The 15340-nt window shown below is 45.3% G+C and overlaps 1 non-coding gene across 1 annotated transcript; it reads left to right on the top strand.

The window, feature by feature from the left end:
• The first annotated feature begins 14722 nt into the window (after positions 1 to 14722).
• On the top strand, positions 14723 to 14825 carry LOC144270693 (U6 spliceosomal RNA). The gene has a single exon (XR_013347200.1). It is a non-coding gene; the product is annotated as a U6 spliceosomal RNA (small nuclear RNA).
• The last annotated feature ends 515 nt before the right edge of the window (positions 14826 to 15340 follow it).

Raw genomic sequence — 15340 nt, 5'->3', positions numbered from 1 at the left:
ATTTGTGCAAAGTATTTCAGAGCAGGATGCAATTAATGGCCCTGCATGCTTCCTTCAGCACGAGTCCAATGGTAGACTTGCTCACGCCGAACTGATTAGCAACCAATCAGTAGCAGTCTGGAGTAGCCAGCTTCCATAGTGCAATCGCCACATGCTTCTCCAATGGCAGGGCAGCTCTCATTATGTCCTTTCGCTGCAAGGCTAGGGTGAGCTCATCACACAGTGCCATGAATGTGGCTTTCCTCATCCGAAAGTTCTGCAGCCACTGCTCCACATCCAAGACATGCATCATGATGTGATCCCACCACTCAGTGCTTGTTTCTTGAGCCCAAAAGCAGCGATCCACTGTGGTCAGCACCTCTATGAATGCCACAAGCAAGCTCGTGTTGTAGCTACTATGTGTGGTGAGATCAAAGTCGCACTCCTCCTGCCTTTGTAGTTTAAGGAATAACTGCACTGCCACTGAGGACATGTTGGTCAGAGCGAACAGCATCCTGGTCAACGGTTCGGGATCCATTCCTGCAGCCCGAAGAGACAGGGTGCACAGTACACAAACCGTTGAAAGATGGTGCTAAATGCGGACAGACGCACAGGGATTGCTGGGATGCGAAGCAATGCATCACAGGTCAATGGGACAGGACCCAGGATGCCCCACGACCCCCTCTGGCTTCCCACAAGTTAGCGGCAGAAGAGAAAGAGATGCTCTGTGGGATAGCTGCCCAGAGTGCACTGCTCCAAATACCACTGCAAGTGCAAACACGCTATTGCGCAGGCAGCTGACAGTGTGAACACACAACAGCGGTTTTCCTTCAGCACTCTCTGAGCAGCACTGTAACTGTCTGTGCTGTAACTCTGCCAGTATAGATGTGCCCCCAGTTGCAGTTCACACATACTCATTAGAGACTTTAAAGTTTGCCAGTTAAATGCCTAAAGATTTTGCCTGCACTGGGCATACTCCAGCCTGGGGCTTAGTAGGACTTTCCCTGTAATTGCAGCTCTGAACTGCTGCAGGTTGTGCTGGGGTCTGGAGGCCTGAACTGAGAGCAGAGTGAGCTTCTCTCCTAAGCACTAAATGCCCCCCTGCTGGGCCCAGGTGGCATGGAGGAGGCAGCTGCTTGATTCAAATGGAGTAGGGGAAAGCAGGATTGCAGGGGGAATAGGAAATAGATTAGGACAAATAGCTGGTGGGGGGAAGACACTGGACTGGTGGCTGGTGGGAAGGTAGGGACGGAAAGACTGGGAGTTGGGATGGGGGTGGGACTGAGTGGACAAAGCTTGGAAGGGGAAGTGTGGGGAGACTGGGTGGAAGACTGACTGGCAGGGAAGGAAACTGGGACTGAGACCCAGTTGGACAGGGGGAAGATCTGATGTGAAGCCTGGGGAAACTGGGATTGGCTGCACAGAGATTGGGACAAGGAGCTGGGGGCAGTGGTGCAAACTGAGCAGGGAGACTGGGATGAGAAACCTGTTGAGTGGAGACTGGGGTTGTCTAGGTGAGGAGAGGGGTTAGATGAGGAGCCAGGGTGGAGAAGAGATAGGACAGGGACATGCTAGAGAGAGCAGGGCAAAGAGGTCATACTTTCGGGTGGAGGGAATGGGCAGAAGAGTTTTGCCCCCTAGAGCACAGTCCACTGAAGAGCTGGGAATGGAGGCCAAGGTTTGAGTCTCACCATTCCTCTGCTGAGAGAAAACATCTGTGAACCCCATTCACAAAAAGTTTCATCTCCCTCTAGTGCTGGTCCACTGAGGAGGAGAGCCTACTACTGCTATCAGTTACTCCATTAGTTCAAGTAGATCTAAAGATTGCAACCCTTACTAATGAGCCATGTCAGTGTCCATATGATGCCATATGATTGAATAAACAGAGTTCATTCAGTTTGTTTTTTTGAAAGCCTAGGATATTACACATAAGAATGACCATACTGGGTCAGACCAAAGATCCATCTAGCCCAGTATTCTGTCTTTCGACAGTGGCCAATGCCAGGTGCCCCAGAGGGAATGAAAAGAACAGGTAATCAAGTGATCCATCCCATGTTGCCCATTCCCAGCTTCTGGCAAACAGAGGCTAGGGACACCATCCCTGTCCACCCTGGCTAATAGCCATTGATGGACCTATCCTTCATGAATTTATCTAGTTCTTTTTTGAACCCTGTTATAGTCTTGGCCTTCACAACATCCTCTGGCAGGGAGTTCCACAGGTTGACTGTGCATTATGTGAAAGAAATGCTTCCTTTTGTTTTAAACGTGCTGCCTATTAATTTCATTTGGTGACCCCTAGTTCTTGTGAGAGGGGGTAAACAACACTTCCTTATTTACTTTCTCCACACCAGTCATGATTTTATAGATTTCTATCATATTCCCCTTTAGTCATCGCTTTCCACACATTACTAAGGCTGCAAAGTCAAACACAAAATTTAGGAAATACCATAATGAAGGCTCCCTGTGCACTTGCATTATGATTCAGTCTAACTACATGATCCCATGATTTGTGTCACAGCAGTGCTTAGAGGCCCTAGCCTTCATTATGTAGGGTACCATACAGATATATACCAAAGAGATTGCCCCACCTCAGAGAGCTTATAGTCAAACTACAGGTTTAAGGATTTTATAGTTATTTGTGGATCTGACCTTCAGGGCTTCTTGTTCCCCTATGACAGGTTTCAGAGTAACAGCCGTGTTAGTCTGTATTCACAAAAAGAAAAGGAGTACTTGTGGCACCTTAGAGACTAACCAATTTATTTGAGCATGAGCTTTCGTGAGCTACAGCTCACTTCATCAGATGCATACCGTGGAAACTGCAGCAGACTTTATATATACACAGAGAATATGAAACAATACCTCCTCCCACCCCACTGTCCTGCTGGTAATAGCTTATCTAACGCTTATCTAATAGCTTATCTAAAGCCACTATGGATGTAGAAGCCCTCTACACCAACATTCCACACAAAGATGGACTACAAGCCGTCAGGAACACTATCCCCGATAATGTCACGGCTAACCTGGTGGCTGAACTTTGTGACTTTGTCCTCACCCATAACTATTTCACATTTGGGGACAATGTATACCTTCAGATCAGCGGCACTGCTATGGGTACCCGCATGGCCCCACAGTATGCCAACATTTTTATGGCTGATTTAGAACAACGCTTCCTCAGCTCTCGTCCCCTAAAGCCCCTACTCTACTTGCGCTATATTGATGACATCTTCATCATCTGGACCCATGGAAAAGAAGCCCTTGAGGAATTCCACAATGATTTCAACAATTTCCATCCCACCACCAACCTCAGCCTGGTCCAGTCCACACAAGAGATACACTTCCTGGACACTACAGTGCTAATAAACAATGGTCACATAACCACCACCCTATACCGGAAACCTACTGACCGCTATTCCTACCTGCATGCCTCCAGCTTTCACCCTGACCACACCACACGATCCATCGTCTACAGCCAAGCTCTGCGATACAACCGCATTTGCTCCAACCCCTCAGACAGAGACAAACACCTACAAGATCTCTGTCAAGCTTTCTTACAACTACAATACCCACCTGCGGAAGTAAAGAAACAGATTGATAGAGCCAGAAGAGTTCCCAGAAGTTACCTACTACAGGACAGGCCTAACAAAGAAAATAACAGAACGCCACTAGCCGTCACCTTCAGCCCCCAACTAAAACCCCTCCAACGCATTATTAAGGATCTACAACCTATCCTAAAGGATGACCCAACACTCTCACAAATCTTGGGAGACAGGCCAGTCCTTGCCTACAGACAGCCCCGCAACCTAAAGCAAATACTCACCAACAACCACATACCAGACAACAGAACGACTAACCCAGGAACTTATCCTTGCAACAAAGCCCGTTGCCAATTGTGCCCACATATCTATTCAGGGGACACCATCACAGGGCCTAATAACATCAGCCACACTATCAGAGGCTCGTTCACCTGCACATCCACCAATGTGATTTATGCCATCATGTGCCAGCAATGCCCCTCTGCCATGTACACTGGCCAAACTGGACAGTCTCTACATAAAAGAATAAATGGACACAAATCAGATGTCAAGAATTATAACGTTCATAAACCAGTCGGAGAACACTTCAATCTCTCTGGTCACGCAATCACAGACATGAAGGTCGCTATCTTAAAACAAAAAAACTTCAAATCCCCAGACTCCAGCGAGAAACTGCTGAATTGGAATTCATTTGCAAATTGGATACTATTAATTTAGGCTTAAATAGAGACTGGGAGTGGCTAAGTCATTATGCAAGGTAGCCTATTTCCTCTTGTTTTTTCCTAACCCGCCCCCCCCCCCCAGATGTTCTGGTTTAACTTGGATTTAAACTTGGAGAGTGGTCAGTTTGGACGAGCTATTACCAGCAGGAGAGTGAGTCTGTGTGTGTATGGGGGTGGGTTTTTGGAGGGGGGTGAGGGAGTGAGAGAACCTGGATTTGTGCAGGAAATGGCCTAACTTGATTATCATGCACATTGTGTAAAGAGTTGTCACTTTGGATGGGCTATCACCAGCAGGAGAGTGAATTTGTGTGGGGGGGTGGAGGGTGAGAAAACCTGGATTTGTGCTGGAAATGGCCTAACCTGATGATTACTTTAGATAAGCTATTACCAGCAGGACAGTGGGGTGGGAGGAGGTATTGTTTCATATTCTCTGTGTATATATAAAGTCTGCTGCAGTTTCCACGGTATGCATCTGATGAAGTGAGCTGTAGCTCACGAAAGCTCATGCTCAAATAAATTGGTTAGTCTCTAAGGTGCCACAAGTACTCCTTTTCTTTTTGTTCCCCTATGTTGGTCATGAATTCAGGTCTGGAACAGGGCTCTGTAGAGGGTTTTAAATTCAGAGTACATAAAGAGTGATATTTTGGCATCGGCTGCGTGTGTGTGTGTGTGGGGGGGGGGGGAGGGTGGGGGAGGAGAGACATGGATGGGGGGGGATGCTTACAGCAGGCCAGAGTTTGGCCTGTAGTTTTAATTGGTTGTACTTATTTTTATGCTCCCCAACTCAAGAGTTGGAGATATTCTGCATGCAGTTCAGAGGTTGTTGACTGGAAAGGATGTATGATGGCCTACCAGAATATCTGTGCAACCAGTGTTCATGTGTAAAAGGTCTTTAAGTGGTTACAACACTTCTTTGTGAAGTATGTTCTTTAACTATCTGTTCTTTTCTTAAAAGGAGATTCTTAGTCTTGAGACTCACAGCTGGACACCACTGAAATCCAGCCCTACTCAGGAAGCCCCACACTGTGTGCATTTTGCTGGCTTTCAGGGTAATTATTCAAATCCATCTCTGATGTAAGAAGGTCAATGACAGTATAGCACAAATGCTATTTAGTTTGCTTTTGCCCTTATTTTAAGCACTTGCCTAGCTGATCCTCAGGCACTAGGAGTCAATAACAACGTGTTGCTGCTTTTGGAATGTCATGCAGCAGAGAGCATCTGTAGGGTTCTGTCCTTATACAGTTGTATGTTAATTCCATTTAAACTATTTGTTTCAGCATGAATATCACCTAATGAATTTCAGGTCCCTCCATTCTGTACATGGGACTGATTTGTACATGTTAGACACATTCTGCTCTCATTTGCCAGTGAAATCCAGGGGGATTGCTAGCAAAGAAAGATATGCAAGGTTTGACACAGTGTCTTTGCTTGTTCCTGTGGCTGTTTGTTCTGAAACTGGAGTTCTGTCTATACACAATATGTTACTTTAATGGGAGTAGAGAAAAGACACACTGGGATTTGTTCTGAGTGGGTATGGAGGTTTATATTGGTATATCACAATGCTGGCTAGAGTTGCTTAAATCCCATGGCCAGGGACAAGGAGTTATATTCAGCCATGCTGGAGTGAGCCCCAGATTTATATTATGCACTGAGAAATCAAGTCCTACTTCATCAACTTGGCTAAATCTTAAGCCAATCAATTTACAGCATACATTTAGCACATTTTTATGGTAAACAGTAACAGCCTGCTATTTCATTCTGCCTCTTGTTTCCATTATATATAGCTGTTTATAGGATTGGGCATTTTTCTTGGAGTATTATCCATTAATGTAAGCTTTCATGTGCCACACATTACTGAATTAGTTTAAGATGTGATTTGAAGCTGGGAAAGACCAATATCTAGTTTTAAACACTCTGTATTGAAACTTTTAAATGACTGAGGCAAACTATGTTTTTTATAGTGGGGTTTTTCCATTATCAAATGGAAACTATTTTGATTAATTTTATTGTAATAGTTCAGCCCTAAAGCAAGAGGGACTTATTTAGAGAAAGGATTAGTGTTTATGACAGTCATCCTCATATTACTGCAGATACAAACATCTTGTATATCCTGATAGCTGCATTTTTACACCTATACACAGCAACATGTTAAGTTTTGATTGAGAGGTTTTAAAATAGTTTCAGCTATTGTCATGAAGTCAGGACTCATGCTATTTAATGATAATGATCTTACATGTATATACGACCTTTCATACACAGATACCTTAAACGGATTTATGAGCACTGAAGTCAGTGGGAGATTTTCCCAAAGAGAGTGCTGGGAGGGGTTGTGTGCTTTATTTGGCAGATTTAGAATAGGTGATGTAGGTAGAGCTGCCTACAGTTAAGTGTGCCTGATGTTTCCATTATTATAAGACCCTGTTTTCAGTTGCTTATAAAATTTGCCAAACTATTTGGGATGAAGTTTTTCATGCCTGGTATCGGCCTGTGGGTGAATGTTTTGGGAAGCATCAGCTAAAATGTTTCAGGTTTTTCCAAGACCAGTATTAAGGGAAGTATGTTTTTCCATCCATTAACATTCAGACAGTTATTTCATTGAGATGCCTTGGTGCCTCCATTCTTTGGAGCAGAGACTTTGCAGGGATTAACATAAGAATGGCCATACTGGGTCAGACCAGAGTTCATCTAACTCAGTATCCCCTAAAGCCCCTACTCTACTTGCGCTATATTGATGACATCTTCATCATCTGGACCCATGGAAAAGAAGCCCTTGAGGAATTCCACCATGATTTCAACAATTTCCATCCCACCACCAACCTCAGCCTGGTCCAGTCCACACAAGAGATACACTTCCTGGACACTACAGTGCTAATAAACAATGGTCACATAAACACCACCCTATACCGGAAACCTACTGACCGCTATTCCTACCTGCATGCCTCCAGCTTTCACCCTGACCACACCACACGATCCATCGTCTACAGCCAAGCTCTGCGATACAACCGCATTTGCTCCAACCCCTCAGACAGAGACAAACACCTACAAGATCTCTGTCAAGCTTTCTTACAACTACAATACCCACCTGCGGAAGTAAAGAAACAGATTGATAGAGCCAGAAGAGTTCCCAGAAGTTACCTACTACAGGACAGGCCTAACAAAGAAAATAAACAGAACGCCACTAGCCGTCACCTTCAGCCCCCAACTAAAACCCCTCCAACGCATTATTAAGGATCTACAACCTATCCTAAAGGATGACCCAACACTCTCACAAATCTTGGGAGACAGGCCAGTCCTTGCCTACAGACAGCCCCGCAACCTGAAGCAAATACTCACCAACAACCACATACCACACAACAGAACCACTAACCCAGGAACTTATCCTTGCAACAAAGCCCGTTGCCAATTGTGCCCACATATCTATTCAGGGAACACCATCACAGGGCCTAATAACATCAGCCACACTATCAGAGGCTCGTTCACCTGCACATCCACCAATGTGATTTATGCCATCATGTGCCAGCAATGCCCCTCTGCCATGTACATTGGTCAAACTGGACAGTCTCTACGTAAAAGAATAAATGGACACAAATCAGATGTCAAGAATTATAACATTCATAAACCAGTCGGAGAACACTTCAATCTCTCTGGTCACGCAATCACAGACATGAAGGTCGCTATCTTAAAACAAAAAAACTTCAAATCCCCAGACTCCAGCGAGAAACTGCTGAATTGGAATTCATTTGCAAATTGGATACTATTAATTTAGGCTTAAATAGAGACTGGGAGTGGCTAAGTCATTATGCAAGGTAGCCTATTTCCTCTTGTTTTTTCCTACCCCCCCCCCCCCCGATGTTCTGGTTTAACTTGGATTTAAACTTGGAGAGTGGCCAGTTTGGATGAGCTATTACCAGCAGGAGAGTGAGTTTGTGTGTGTATGGGGGTGGGTTTTTGGAGGGGGGTGAGGGAGTGAGAGAACCTGGATTTGTGCAGGAAATGGCCTAACTTGATTATCATGCACATTGTGTAAAGAGTTGTCACTTTGGATGGGCTATCACCAGCAGGAGAGTGAATTTGTGTGGGGGGGTGGAGGGTGAGAAAACCTGGATTTGTGCTGGAAATGGCTTTTAGATAAGCTATTACCAGCAGGACAGTGGGGTGGGAGGAGGTATTGTTTCATATTCTCTGTGTATATATAAAGTCTGCTGCAGTTTCCACGGTATGCATCTGATGAAGTGAGCTGTAGCTCACGAAAGCTCATGCTCAAATAAATTGGTTAGTCTCTAAGGTGCCACAAGTACTCCTTTTCTTTTTGCGAATACAGACTAACACGGCTGTTACTCTGAAACCTGTTTTCCAACAGTGACCAGTGCCAGATGCTTCAGAGGGAATGATCAGAAGAGCATCCAGTGAAGTGAGCTGTAGCTCACAAAAGCTTATGCTCAAATAAATTTGTTAGTCTAAGGTGCCACTCCTTTTCTTTTTGCGGATACAGACTAACACAGCTGCTACTCTGAAACAGAACAGATCTGTTATCACATGATCCATCCCCAGCTTCTGGCAGTCAGAGGCTTAGGGACACCCAGAGCATGTGTTTGCAACCCTGGCCATCTTGGCTAATAGCCATTGATGGACCTGTCCTCCATGACTTTTCTAATTTGTTTTTGAACCCAGTTATACTTTTGACTTTCACAACATCCCTTTGCAACAAGTTCTACAGGTTGACTTTTCACTATGTGAAGAAGTACTTTCTTATGTTTGTTTTAAGCCTGCTGTCTCTTAATTTCATTAGGTGATACCCTAGTTATTTATCCCTTCACATAACATGAAAACACTTCCTCATTCACTTTTTCCACACCAGTCATGATTTTATAGACCTCTATTATATCCACCCTCAGTTGTTTCTTTTCTAAGATGACCAGCTGTAGTCTTTTTAATCTCTCTTATATAGGGATGCTGTTCCATGCCTCTAATAATATTCCCCCCACCCCCCCGAATCTTTTCCAATTCAAATCTATCTTTTTGAGATGTGATAACTGGAATTGCAAACAATATTCAAGGTGTGGGTGTACCATAGATTTTATCTAGTGGCATTATGACATTTACTGTCTTATTAGCCATCCCTTTCCTTAGGGTTCCTAACGTTGTTAGCTTTTTTGACTGCTGCTGCACATTGTGGATAGTTCTCTGAAAACATCTGTTCAATGACTCCAAGAGCTCTTTCTTGAATGGTAACAGATAATTTAGACCAGGGGTGGGCAAACTGTGGCCCATGGGACCGTCCTGCCCAGCCCCTGAGCTCCCGGCTGGGGAGGCTCGCCCCCAGCCCCTCCCCTGCAGCTATGCAGGCAGCTTGGCTTGCGCCCGCCCACCTCCCAGGATTTCAAATAAGCCTGTCCTGCTGCTCTGAGCGGCCTGGTAAGGGGGTGGGGGGAGGGGGTTTGGATAAGGGGCAGGAAGTCCCAGGGAGTAGTCAGGGGACAGGGAGCAGTTGGATGGGGCAGAGGTTTGGGGGGGGCGGTCAGGTGACAGGCTGGGGGTTGTATAGGGGGTGGGGTCCCAGCGGGGCAGTTAGGGGACAGGGAGCGGGGTGGGGGGGGTTGGATAGGCATGGAAGTCTCAGGGGGCGGGGGTGTGGATAGGGGTTGGGACAGTCGGGACAGGGAGCAGGGTGGTTGGATAGGGTGTGGGGTCCTGGTGGGATAGTTAGGGGTGGTCAGAGGACAAGGAGTGGGGGGGGTGGATGGGTTGGGGGTTCTGAGGGGGACAGTCAGGGGGCAAGAAGTGGCAGGAGGTGGATAGGGGGCAGGGGCCAGGCTGTTTGGGGAGGCACGGCCTTCCCTACCCGGCCCTCCATACTGTTTTGCAACCCCGATGTGGCCTTTGAGCCAAAAAGTTTGCCCACCCCTGATTTAGACTCCCCATCATTTTATATGTATAGTTAGGAATTGTTTTCTGATGTGCATCATCACTTCGCTGTTTTCAACATTGAATTTCATCTGCCATTTTGTTGTCCAGTCACCCAGTTCTGTAAGATCCATTTGTAACTCTTCAGTCTGCTTTGGACTTAACTATTTTGAGTAGTTTGTATCATCTGCAAACTTTGGCATCTCACTGTTTACTCCTTTTTCCAGATCATTGATGAATATGTTGAACAGCACAGGTCCCAGTACAAACCCCTGGGGGACTCCACTATTTACCCCTCCATTCCAAAAATGGACCATTTATCACTACCTTTGTTTCCTGTCTTTTAACCAGTTACTGATCCATGAGAGGACCTTCCCCCTTATCCCATGACAGCGTAAGAGCCTTTGGTGAAGGATGAGGTCTCCCTGATGTCAGGGACATGACTTGTCATCCCTGTGACAATACACCCAAATTTGGCCAAGTTAGAACCCTGAAAGATCTCCGTTCACAAATGCCCAGTAGAGACTTGCTCAGAGCCTGGCAGCTAAATTCTCTGAAGATTCTGTCCGTCATAAGCAGTCTCTGTGCCCTCACAGCTCTTATGTGCCATCCCCACAGTGCATGGTCCTTCCCTGAAGTGCAGGGGCTGAGCAGGCTCTTTTCCCTGCAATTGCTCCTCTTGGTTGCTGGGGGCCATCATGGTGCCAGGCACCAGAACTGAGAGCAGGGAGATTGAGAGTACAGGAGAGATGATGCCCACCTGCTGGGCCCAGGCAGAGGGGAGAGGAACAGGAGTCAGGAGAACAGAAGATGGAGGGAAGAAGAAGTGGGTAGGGAAGGGCAGGAGCGGAACAGCAGAGGGCAGGGACACAGGGTCTATAGCTTCCCTACAGAACCTGGAACTGAACCCAGGAGTCCCAAGTCTCCTCATTGCTCTGCTGTCAGCAAACAGCTGTGAAATCCACTGGCAAAGCATGTATCTCATTCCCCTGTACTGGCAGGTCCATGTAGATGATAACAGCCTTCTATTGCTACCAGTTACACAGTTAGTTCTGATGCCAAAGATCTGAAACTTGATGATTACCTGCACCTTGATGATGATCTGCGTGGGGAAGGTCAATGTAGTTCTGCATGGCAATTTGTTTTGTTTTTTTAAAATGTAAGGAGTTAATAAAATATATTAAACGAACATTAAGATCACACAGCCGACCGCTCAAAAGTTAGGAAATGCCAGAATTAAGGATACACATGCAACTCTAATTGAGCCCCCTTGTGCTTATGCATTATGTTACAGTCCTTAATTACACGATCACATGCTATTTTCCACAGGAACCTGCCTCATTCAGTACACAGGCTGGACCTGCCCTGGGGATGAATCAGGGCTGTGTAGTAAAGGAGGCTGTTGTCTGTAGGACCCTGCCTCATTTGTTGCAGAGGTTGGAAGGTGCGTAAGTGAATGAGGTTGCGGACAACAGGAAGAGAAAAGATAGTTCTCATGGTTAAGGCAGTTGAATGCTGCCCTAGAAAACTGGATTCTACTCCTGCCTCTGCCACAGAGTTTCTATGTGATGCTGAGCAAGTCTCTTAAACCAAACTGCACGAGTGATCACTAATTGTGTACCCCATTATTTGGGTGTCCCGCATGAGATACCTGGGGTCTGATTGTCAGTGTAGTTGTGAGTGCTCAGCAATAACTGAGGTCAATGGAATTCAAGCTTTGAACATTTAAAATGTTACATACTCAAAAATAAAAACTCAAGCCCTTTGGCTTTTGAAGGAGACACCCAAAATTAGTTAGCATTTTTTAAACAGTGTCTTTAATCCATGCCTCAGTTCCCTGCATATAAATGGGGATAACAACTCATCTCACAGGGTGTTGTGAAGATAAATTCAGTGTTTGTGATGAATTAAGAAACTATGATGAAAGCACCATCAAAAGCACACAAGGAATTACTAAATAGTTATCCATGCTGTATGCTAAATGAGGCAGCAGTCCTATGGAAGACATAATGTGATCATGTAATTAAAGACTATCATAATGCAGATGTATGAGGGAGACTCCATTTTATTCTTAAGAGTATTTGTAGTGTGCAAAACAGCCCTCCAGTGAAGCCTTCTGCTTGACTCTGGAAAGGAGCAGCTCCAAGCTCAAGTCTTTCCTGCAGGAAGAACATGCCCGAGTTCACTGGTGAGTTCTAAAAGATCACAAGGATTGTTTTCCTTTAGATGATGATTTGTTGTGTGAAGAGTTTATGACTAATTTTGAACTGAAAAAAGTGTATATTGTTCACCATTTCCTAATTGACTTATAATTAGCAATTAAGTGTTCAATATAAAGAGATTTGAAACAAGCATATTAAAAACAGATTTCATATGGCAAGAGAGATGCTGGTAAGATACATTATGGAACTATAATTCACTTTGATTTAGAAGAGTGCATAGTTCTCTTTGGGCTTCCCTACATGGGAAAACTGACTGGCATAGCGATAGCAGAATAATTATTATTAGGGTTATTTCACTCTAGCTGTGAGAGTCAATTTCCTCATGTAGACAAGCCCTAAGTAAGGCTAATTAGCCCAGCAAGAGGTAATTTGTTGAAAGAGGCATGTTGAGGTTCTACCAAGCTTAATCAGCTCTGAATTTGAACACATTCAGAGCAGTGATAGATTGGCCCATAAGATACCACTGCCTGGTAATGAAGTTTTCCAGGAACAGTGCAGCCTTTTTCTTTTCAATCTGCCCCTTCCCCGTGTACCTTTCTGCTAAAAAGACTTTGGCATTCAGACTTCTTTATTGGTTGCCAACTGTTGAAATATACCATTATTTTAGCACTGAAAACAAACCTGTGTAATAGGATGTTTGCTTTCCGCTGTTGGCAGGCCTGTAATTTGTGCTCGGAGTTGTAGTTACCACAGAATTACACTTTTTCCTGTGGCTGGTAGGAGGCTGGCTGCGAGGTCAGCACATTAACGAATATTGTGAAATGAAAAGCCATTTGCTACGTGAACCAGCTTCTCTTTATTACTAGTTTCTATTTCAGAATTCTGCCATGCACTGGCTTTAGCTCACTGCCTACCCTGGTAAACCATGATCTCAGTTAAGCATCAATGAAGAACTAACAGACTCACAGAAATAGCAGTTCTCTAGCCATAGTATGCAGCACAGGGCCTAGAGATCACAAGGCACAGAAACAGCAGTTGACCTTGAACGCCCCCATTAGCTTCGTGGTGCCCAAGTGCCAATTTCAGCACACAAACATAGAACTAGGTGCCTTAACGGAGATGCTTGGGTATCAGTACAGACTGTTGCACCAACACTCCTTGTTCTGGGAGTACCATTTTCCATCACAGTCAGCCACGCCATGCTAACAATGGTTTTTCCTCTGCTCTGTAGCTCTGGGAGAGAAGACCAGAGCCCTCAAAAAGTAGCCACCCCCGTTACCTGTACCTTGTTATCTTCAGGGAACCAGCAGCACGCCCAGACCAGCTCTGTGCCCTTACACTCTGCTAAGGCAAGGCAGATCCTCCTCAAAGCCTGTAGGATGTTCTAGTCAGCCATACTACCACTGTTTAAGTATAAGGGACTACTAGATAGGGCCACTACCCTTCCTCCTAATCCCTGCAGACTGTTTGGGGAGGAGCTTTGCCAGCATAGTCTGACACACCCATTTATTTTGGGGTAAACTTTCAGTTCCTTTCAGGGTGATCCTATCATTTGACTTTCCTAATTACTTACTAGCAACATTTTAACAGCTCTTTACAGGTATAACTAACTGAGCCCCAGCGCTTCTATAAGATAGGAAAGCAGGATAATTAACCAGTTTCTACAGCAAAGCAAAGGGGGAAATCATAGTAGGTACTTACCAGCTGAAAGAGCCAGAAAATGCTACTAGTTGCAAAATCTATCCTGCAAGCCTGCAGCTGTTGGCTTGTGCCAGTTTAAGGGGCCAGCCCCCACAAAGGCATGCTGGGGAAAATTTATATAAAAGGGGACTTTAACAGCATGGTGAGGATGATGTTAGGAAAGGAATAGCTTTACTAGAGCACTTGTATGTAGGTTAGTACATTAGATGAGTAATAGTATTTTTATCCCTATTTTTCAGAGGGGAAGAGCTGATTGTCAAAGAGAACAGCATGGTCATAGTGGAGTTAGGAGTTCTTAGAGAATACCTAGTTCTTAGAGAATGTTTTTCCTTAGTAGATCTCAAAGTGCTAAAACTTGTGAAGTCTGGAGTCACAGGCCTGCACTTAAATCACTGGACTTGAAACTTCCCCTTCCCTGCATACACCCTCTTCTTCCATCTGCGTTGTCTCCTTTCTCTCCTAATTGTTCTGTGCAAGGAGTGCAGGTTTCTCATATCCATGTAAGACTTTATCAGTAATCAAATAGGCCCTTTAGGTAAGGGAGTTCAGCTGGTTAGTTAGTGTAACTAAAAAGGCTTAGGAAGTGCTAAACAATCATATCTCTGCCTGTGCTCTCTAGTCCCAGTCTGCTAGTATAAACGTGCCTGCTATAAGTCCCCAGGGTGCCTGTCTTGTGATAAAGTCTATGCACCTCTTCCTGAGTTCTGCACTGTCACAGAACTTGCTTCGGTAGCACATATACTAAAATTGGAACGATACAGAGAAGATTAGCGTGGCCCCTGCGCAAGGATGACACACAAATTCGTGAAGCGTTCCATATTTGGGTGGGAGGGATAGCTCAGTGGTTTGAGCATTGGCCTGTTAAACCCGGGGTTGTGAGCTCAATCCTTGAGGGGCCATATAGGGATCTGGGGCAAAAACTGGGGATTGGTCCTGCTTTGAGGAGGGGGTTGGACTAGATGAGGTCCCTTCCAACACTGATATTCTATGACAGTTGCAGGGAGTTCTTTGGGAACTGGTTTCAGAGTAACTGGTAGCCAGTCAGCTGCATTTCTAGTTTTCCCTTTACATGTTGCTAATCCTGCTGTGTAATCAGCAACTCTGGAGTTTGGGACCTGTTTCTTCTGGCTCTCGGTGCTTATTTGGGGACACTTAACTGCTAATCTTGGGAGCAGTGTCTGTCTGTCCTCAGACTGCAAGGAGAGCAGAGGGTCTTGTGGTAAGGTGGGTCCCTCCAGGTCTGAGCTGGTAGAAGAGGAAGGGCTCTGAGTCTTGCAGAAGGGGAAGCACAGATGTGAATTCATGGTCGAGGGGGGGTTTAAAGGGGAGCTGATAGTGT

Source organism: Eretmochelys imbricata, chromosome 9 (genome assembly GCF_965152235.1).
Source record: "Eretmochelys imbricata isolate rEreImb1 chromosome 9, rEreImb1.hap1, whole genome shotgun sequence".
In the NCBI taxonomy this organism is placed as follows: Eukaryota; Metazoa; Chordata; order Testudines; family Cheloniidae; genus Eretmochelys; species Eretmochelys imbricata.
The sequence above is the reverse complement of the archived record's forward strand: the minus strand, read 5'-3'. Positions and strand labels throughout refer to the sequence as shown.